The sequence below is a fragment of the Pipistrellus kuhlii genome, unplaced genomic scaffold (genome assembly GCF_014108245.1).
Source record: "Pipistrellus kuhlii isolate mPipKuh1 unplaced genomic scaffold, mPipKuh1.p scaffold_m20_p_15, whole genome shotgun sequence".
NCBI lineage: Eukaryota > Metazoa > Chordata > Mammalia > Chiroptera > Vespertilionidae > Pipistrellus > Pipistrellus kuhlii.
In genome coordinates, this window is record NW_023425460.1 from 24542828 (window position 1) to 24550236 (window position 7409).

The 7409-nt window shown below is 38.3% G+C and overlaps 1 non-coding gene across 1 annotated transcript; it reads left to right on the forward strand.

Moving 5' to 3' along the window:
- The first annotated feature begins 1401 nt into the window (after positions 1-1401).
- On the forward strand, positions 1402-1534 carry LOC118719663. Its single transcript, XR_004988224.1, has one exon. It is a non-coding gene; the product is annotated as a small nucleolar RNA SNORA9 (small nucleolar RNA).
- The last annotated feature ends 5875 nt before the right edge of the window (positions 1535-7409 follow it).

Sequence of the window (7409 nt, forward strand, 5' to 3'; positions counted from 1 at the left end):
TTATGGTGAACATAAGGCTGCATAGGTCTTTTTTAATTCGTATTTTGTCTGTTTTATCTGTAAAATAAACCAGCTTACCTGCCAGGTCTTTATTAGCCTCAATATGCTATCTTCTGATAAATTTGATCACTTCCCAAATCAGAGTTGAAAAACCATGCACTTCTGCACCCTACTAGCCAGGGAAATTCTAGTCTCATCCCTTTTATGTCTTTGGTGACCCCCTCCCATGGTTTAGCTCCCCTCTCCCTTCATAAGCACTTTTGGTGCTTTTTGCTGCTCTCTGACCCTAAACCCTAAATTGAATCCACTCAAGCCTGACTCTCCCCTGAAGAGCTCCAGAGCTAAAGTAAACTCCAGCCATGTCTCTATTATGTTCATCAAATTCAAAATCTTAAAGGGTAACAACTTAAGTAGATATTTTCTAATGTTTTAAGGAGACCTAGATATAATGTCAGAGAGAGAGAGAGATATTAGAAACCATCTTGCCTAGTGATTTAAAAGCATTTTTAGAAGCAAAAAAAAAAAAATATTTTCCAAAATAAATTGCATAAGGCTACAAAAAGATAAGATAAATCAGTAGTAGATACCTAGTATGTATATATCATATAACATCCAAATTTATAACCTTCGTCCATTGTAAAGATACTTTGGTGATTCCCAGACTTACAAATGATTATAAGCCACAGTACTCTGTTTGTATCAGTCTTGGCTTACACAGTTGTTCTCTCTATATATTTTTGTCTCTATGATATGATAAAATCTACACAGAAAATCAGTTGAAGTCATAATTTTTTTGAACAATTTCAGTTCTGTTCAATTATACAAGGTAGCAAAGGAAGTTTTACTCTAAGGTTCTAGCACAAGTTAATGGATATAGTCACTGATGTGAAATTTGACATATAACATACATTTGAGATTACATGTGAAGCAAAGTTAGTTAAATAGGCGAAATTTCATTTGAAAACAAAATTTAATCCATACATTGGCAGGAGCCTTAAATTCCTTCTGAATAAACCAGGTTTCCACAGAATACTGTTTGAAAACTATCCATCTAGTTCCAACTGAATTTGAGAAATGCCAAAGCCTGGATGGGAAAGTTGACCATCCTTTAGCAACAAGTCATACAAGTTGCTACCAAAGGACCCCAGGCCCTGACTCTCACTCTGGTGCTCTTTCAATGGCACTTGCATACTTCATTAACCAATTTCTTATTTTTTATTACTGGAGCTTCAGGCCTAATGCAAAACAAAGAAAAAATACTTTCATAATTAGGGAAAGAAAGATGTTTGGGAACAAAGGAACTGACTTAATTAGCTCCTAAATTACTTATCTACCTTCCTGGATAAATTAATCCTACTTCTGATTGCTATAAGTTTATTTATCTGCATAAATTTATACTCACTGCAAGCCTTCAGCATGCGTGGGTCTGGGGTGACCCTAATGCATTTCTATCGAGCTTGTGAGAACATTTTGGAACAGTTTGAGGCCTTGCCCTGCTGCATCCGGAGCAAGATTATAGACATTTCAGACAGTCGGGTAACAAAAAAAAATTACACTTAAATCTAAGACCACTTTAAGTTTAATATTTATATTACTTATTCTGCTCGTTTACAACAGGTTGAAAAAAATGCTAAGACTCTCCTTTTCCTAATGCTATTTCTCAAATTGCCCTAAGCCTGCAATCACTAGCCCAGACCCCTCGCTCCAGAAACCATGAACCAGTTAGGCTTCAGAAGAAGTTGAGAGTCAATACTCAATCCAAGGCTATTTGGAGACAGAGGCAACTTTGCTGTTCTAATCTCCCTTTTTGGGTAATGTGCACATGGAAACAAACCCTTCCTTTAGCCACCATCCCATTTCCAGCCATGTTTCACACCCAGAAGACAGATGGACTGCTTACCGATGTCACTAATTCCCTAAGGTCAAGAGGGGCCTCAGAGACAGACACTCTGATTTCTGCTCCTCCCTTTCTTTTATCAAAATGCACTCCAGTAGGAACTATGTCTAACTAGCTCTTTGATTTTTTTTTTTGGGGGGGGGGGGCGCTAATTCTTTCATCACAAATATCTTCCTTTGTGATTTGCAAATATTTTATTTTATCAATTCACTTCAAATTTTATTTCTTTTTTGGCACATCATTTGTGAAACTATTTTGATGATAACTATAATGAAGCTATGGAAAGCTGAAACACTGGGAGTGCCAAGATAGAACGACTCCAAAATAACCATTTTGCTTTCTAAACTATGAAGGGTACTTAGGAAAATTTTTTTGCTGCCATTGAAGCAATTATGGAAGTTCAGGCCCTTTACTGCTGTTCTCATGCCTCTGTTATCTCTGGATTGAGTGACCTGGATGCTAAACAACTCAATAAACCATGGAACATTCTACTTATCAGAGTATTTGCAAAATGCCTCCATGAGGAGCATTCATGACATTTGGCATCAATCAGACCAAATCCATGTGATCTTATTCTCTAGGCTTTGCTGTATTTGTTTGTTAAATGTAGCCAGTTTTTATGAAACTTAATAAAACAAAGCGCATGTTTAAGTCCACTTTGAGATGAAAGAAAACTGAGCTGACAGAAACCATCATTAGCAATTAGAAATGAGTCATGTTTGTCTCTTCAATCCGTAGTTTCTCCTTACACAATTTTAAAGCCTCATAGAGGTTGTCGTTATTATAAATCATCATTTTACTACATTTTTTATGCTGGTGGGTAAAGGGGAAACTAAATAACAAAACAAACAAACAAACAAACAAACAAAAAACAGTTTTATTTCACTGTCTGGGACCAAATTCCTCTCTGAGGAAACAGATGGAGCAATTTGCTTCGCAGGGATTAGAGCTTCTCTCCCTGCAGGCAGGATGTCTAAGAGCAGCACACAGCAGCCCCCAACGCCCGCTCTTCCTTAGATCCATGTGGTTCACCTGATAAAAATACAATACAAAGTCCTGGGCCCCAAACCTGGAGACTCTGCCTCAGATGTTCAGGCTGTGAACTGAAATCAGCATCACCAGTCAGATGATTCTCAGTCTATTTTTCGTAAATATGAGAGGTAAAGTCAAGGTGGAAACCTTCATCACTACTTGTTCTTATTAAAGTCAGTGCTATGACAAGAAAATATACAGTTAGGCTATGCATTTGCTGTCCAGTGGATGAATGTGTTCTGCAGCTGATGAGAATAAAAGATTGCATTTGTGGAGAACAGGGGGCATCTGATCAAAATGACGAGTCACATTTTTCTCACCTGGAAAACAGACAGCTACTAAATCAATGATGGCAAGCTAATATACGAAATATATGTTTCCAGTTTTACAGTATTTTGAAGCATTTATCAACAGTTAACAAAAACTCAATAATTTCCAATACTGACTTTAAAAAAAAACAAACATGGTTCATATACCTTTTCTAAGGAGCATTTGTTTTTCAGACATATATTCATATACTGTGATGACTCTAGGCCAAGATTTCTCAACTTCAGCATTATTGATATTTTGAGCCAGTAAATTCTTTTGGAGGGAGTCTGTACTATGTATTGTATGTAGGATGTTTAGCAGCATCCCTGGCTTCTGCCACTAAAGTTCAGTAGCGCTCCTTAGTGGTGACAATCAAAAATGCCAGAAGTTCCCTGGGAAAAGCACGCTCAAGAAAAATCATTTAAGCTCTCATGGGCTTCAGAATTTTGTAACATAAGATGCAAGAGGAAAGATAGCATTCATAGCAATAGAATCAGAAAAGACTATATAATAAGTGATACTGGCAAAACTAAATAACCGCTTAGAAAAAATAACCCAGATGCAATATCTACTCATGCCAAAAAATAAATTTTAAATGGTCTGGAGTTCTAAATGGAAAATTTAAGAAAATAAAGGATATATTTTTATAAACTGGGGTAAAGAAATCTATCTAAACAAATTAGAAACCAAATGTAAAAATTTCAAGAGCCTTAACTCCACAACAAATTTAACATTTCTTTATGATGACCAGGCCCTGGTAAAGGCATATGCAGGAGGCAGCCAATCAATGTGTTTCTCTCACATTGATATTTCTTCCTGTCTTTCCCTCTCTCTTCCACTCTCTCTAAAAATCAATGGAAAAAATGTCCTCAAGTGAGGATTATTAGAAAAGTAAAAAGAAAAAAAGAAAAGAAAAGAAGAAAAGAGGAAAAGAAGAAAAATTTCTGAAGAAAAATTAGCTTTTCACCCATCTCTCCAATCCCATCTGGCAACTGTCAAAATGTTCTCTGTATCTGAGTCTATTTTGTTCTACCTGTTCATTTATTTTGTTTTTTAGTTTCAATTATTGATAGATATATATTTATTGCCATGTTATTGCTCATATGTCGTCTTCTTCTTCTTCTTCTTCTTCTTCAAGAAAGTCTTTAACATTTCATGTAATACTGGTTCATATAACTCCTTTAGCTTTTCTTTTTGTGTCTGGGAAGCTCTTCATCTGTCCTTTGATTCTAAATGACACTTTTGGTTGTAGGTTCTTGCTTTTCATCACTTAGAATATTTCTTGCCACTCCCTTCTGGCCTGCAAAGTTTCTGTTGAGAAATCAGCTGACAGTCTGATGGGAACTCCCTCGTAGATAACTGCTTTTCTCTTGCTGCTTTTAAGATTTCTCTCTTTGTTTTAAACCTTTGGGACTTTAATTATGATGAGTCCTGATGTGGGCCTCTTTGGGTTCATTTTGTTTTGGACTCTCAGAACCTCCTGGGTTTTTATGTCTATTTCCTTCACCACATTAGGAAAGTTTTCTGTCATTATTTTTCAAATATGTTTTTGCTTTCTTTCTTCTCCTTTCATCCGGCATCTCTATGATGCCAATATTGAAACACTTGAAGTTGTCCTAAAGGCTTCCTATACTGTCTTCATTTTGGGGAGGAATCATTTTTCATTTTTCTGTTCTAATGGGTGTTTTTGCTTGCTTATATTCCCAATTGCTGACTTGATTTTCCGCTTCACTTTACTGTCAATACCCTTCATTTCAGTTAGTGCCTTCATTTCATTTAGTTATTTTTTTCTGGAGATTTCTCCTATTCTTTCATTTAGGTTCCTTTTCTTTGTCTCTGCATTTTGGCTGCTTCTCTTTGTTTCTGTGTATTAGTTAGAGCTGCTACATCTCTTGGTCCTGATAGAGTGACCTCAGGTAGTAGATGTCCTGTAGGGTCCATGGCACAGCCTTCCCATTCACATAAGCACAGCACTCCAGGTTCACTCCTCTGTGGGCTATATGCACTGTCCTGTTGTAGTTGAGCCTTGATTGCTTTTTGCAGCACTGAGAGAGATTGACTCTCAGGACCTGCTGCAATGACAGCAGAGGAACTGCTGTGCAGAAGCTAACCATACAGATCAGGATTCACTTCAGTGGGGCTTTGGTGCTTGCCGAGTCTGCCTTGCGTGTGTCACTCATGGAGATGGTAGGGTTGTAATCTGGTATCATCTGAAGCTATCCATTGGGTGGACTGACACTGGGGCTCTCTGGGAGGTGTAAGGTCAGCCCCTGCCTCTTCTCTCTCTGGGGCCATCTGGTACAAGCTACAGAGTGATATGCAGATGGCTGCTACTTTTGCTGGGCTGGGAGATTCCCAGGAAAGGCAAATCAAGGCCAACTTCGGTTAATGTCAGGCCTGGTCCACTTTGCAAGAGGTAGGGAGGACACCGAGGCCAGAAACTACTTGTTTGGGAGATTTTAGGAAAGTCCAAAGCATGAGGCAAGAGAGACCATTCATATGGTAAAACCATTGCAAACAGTTTGCTTGAGCCTACAAGTTGGGTGGGAAAAGGTCTCAGGGAATCCCCAGGGCTGGGCAAACAGTGTGAACCAGATTGATGGAAACTTAAATGTGGTATTCATCTGTTGGCTCTGTGGGTGTGTCTCAGAAAAGGAACAGTGGCCTCTGCCAGCACTTTTTTCTGGCAGGAAGCTGACCCCAGCTTTCACCTTGATCCCAGACAATTCAGTTGCTCCCCATATGTCCCTTTCGAGTCTCTTCCCCAGCCCTGGAGCTCAGAGGGAGGGATTCTGAGTAAGTCTATGCCTTGGTCCTTTAATAGGAACTGCCTGGGACTCCAGGGGCCTTCTGTCTCCTTCAGTCTCATTCCCAGCTGGTTTTTACAGCCATAAGCTTTGGGGACTTCTTTTCCTGGCTCTAGAATCCTGGGCTGAAGAGATCTAGTGTGGAGCTGGGATCCCTCATTCCTCAAGGGTGACCTCTGCCGGTGAGCTATCCCTCCTAATTTTTATCTGCCATATGTGGGTATAGAATCAGCCCATTCCTTGCTTCTACCCCTCCTACAAGTCTCAATGTGCCTTCTTATTTAAATCTTTAGTTATAGGATTTTCATTCAGCTAGATTTCAGGTGGTTCTGAATGATGGTTGTTCTGTAGTTTAGGTTTAATTTGGATGTCAAAAATTATTTTAAAATTTAAATCCAGGAGAAAACTTTTAAAGAGACAATTCACAGAGATTTATGTAATTGCTTTTGATAGTATGTGGGGTTTTGTCCTTGCATGGGGCAGAGGATATTGATACATTATCTTTTTCCCATGTGGTAATAATAATAAACGTTGATTAAAATGCCTGAATTTTATTTCTGGCCTTACCACTATCTAGTAAAGTAGTGATGGGCAAGTCATTTAACATATCTTCATATTTCTAAAAAACTCAAGAGCCAACTGAGATTTTCTTTCCTCCTGGCTATGTAACATTTTAAAATCTTAAAATGTCAGCAATAGGCACAAAAGCTCTTTGCTACAATTGCATGTTGGATACAGAACTTCAGAGTGTGCTCAGTGGGTACTATTACATGGGTCTCTTGGATGTTAGAAAAATGCTCCCTCTGCTCCTCTAATTAGGTCAGCTCACTCCTAGCATGCATCAGATCAACAAGGTGGTGATGTTAAAATTATTCCAGATGAGATCCACAGGCTTACCTCATACAGGTTCAGCCAGCCCAGAGTGGGTGAGGCTGAGACTGTGGGCAGATACTTTCTCATAGACTCATCATTCCTGTTCCAGCTTTGGCTCCTTCACCAACCACATTCTGAAAGTCTACAAGTTAGTGTGACTGTGATTAGCTCCATCCCAAAGAGTTGTGAAAGTAATGAAATATTTTACTTTAAATGATAGTTTTCTTAAATTTTAACACATTCTATTCTCCTGGCCTGCTTAAATATTAGTAGTCTAAGGAATCGATCACATTGCCACACAGAGAAAATGACTAGGTTGCAACTCATTTTAGTTATTGCTGAGAGTTTCAAACTAATCTCTCAGCAATTAACTTGTGATTGCAACTTAAAATAAAAATTTTGTACATGTCTATTTAGTTGAGCTAGATAGAAATGGCCTTAACATGTAAGATTTGTTTTCTTCCAATCAATGTTCTCACCTATCATTAAAA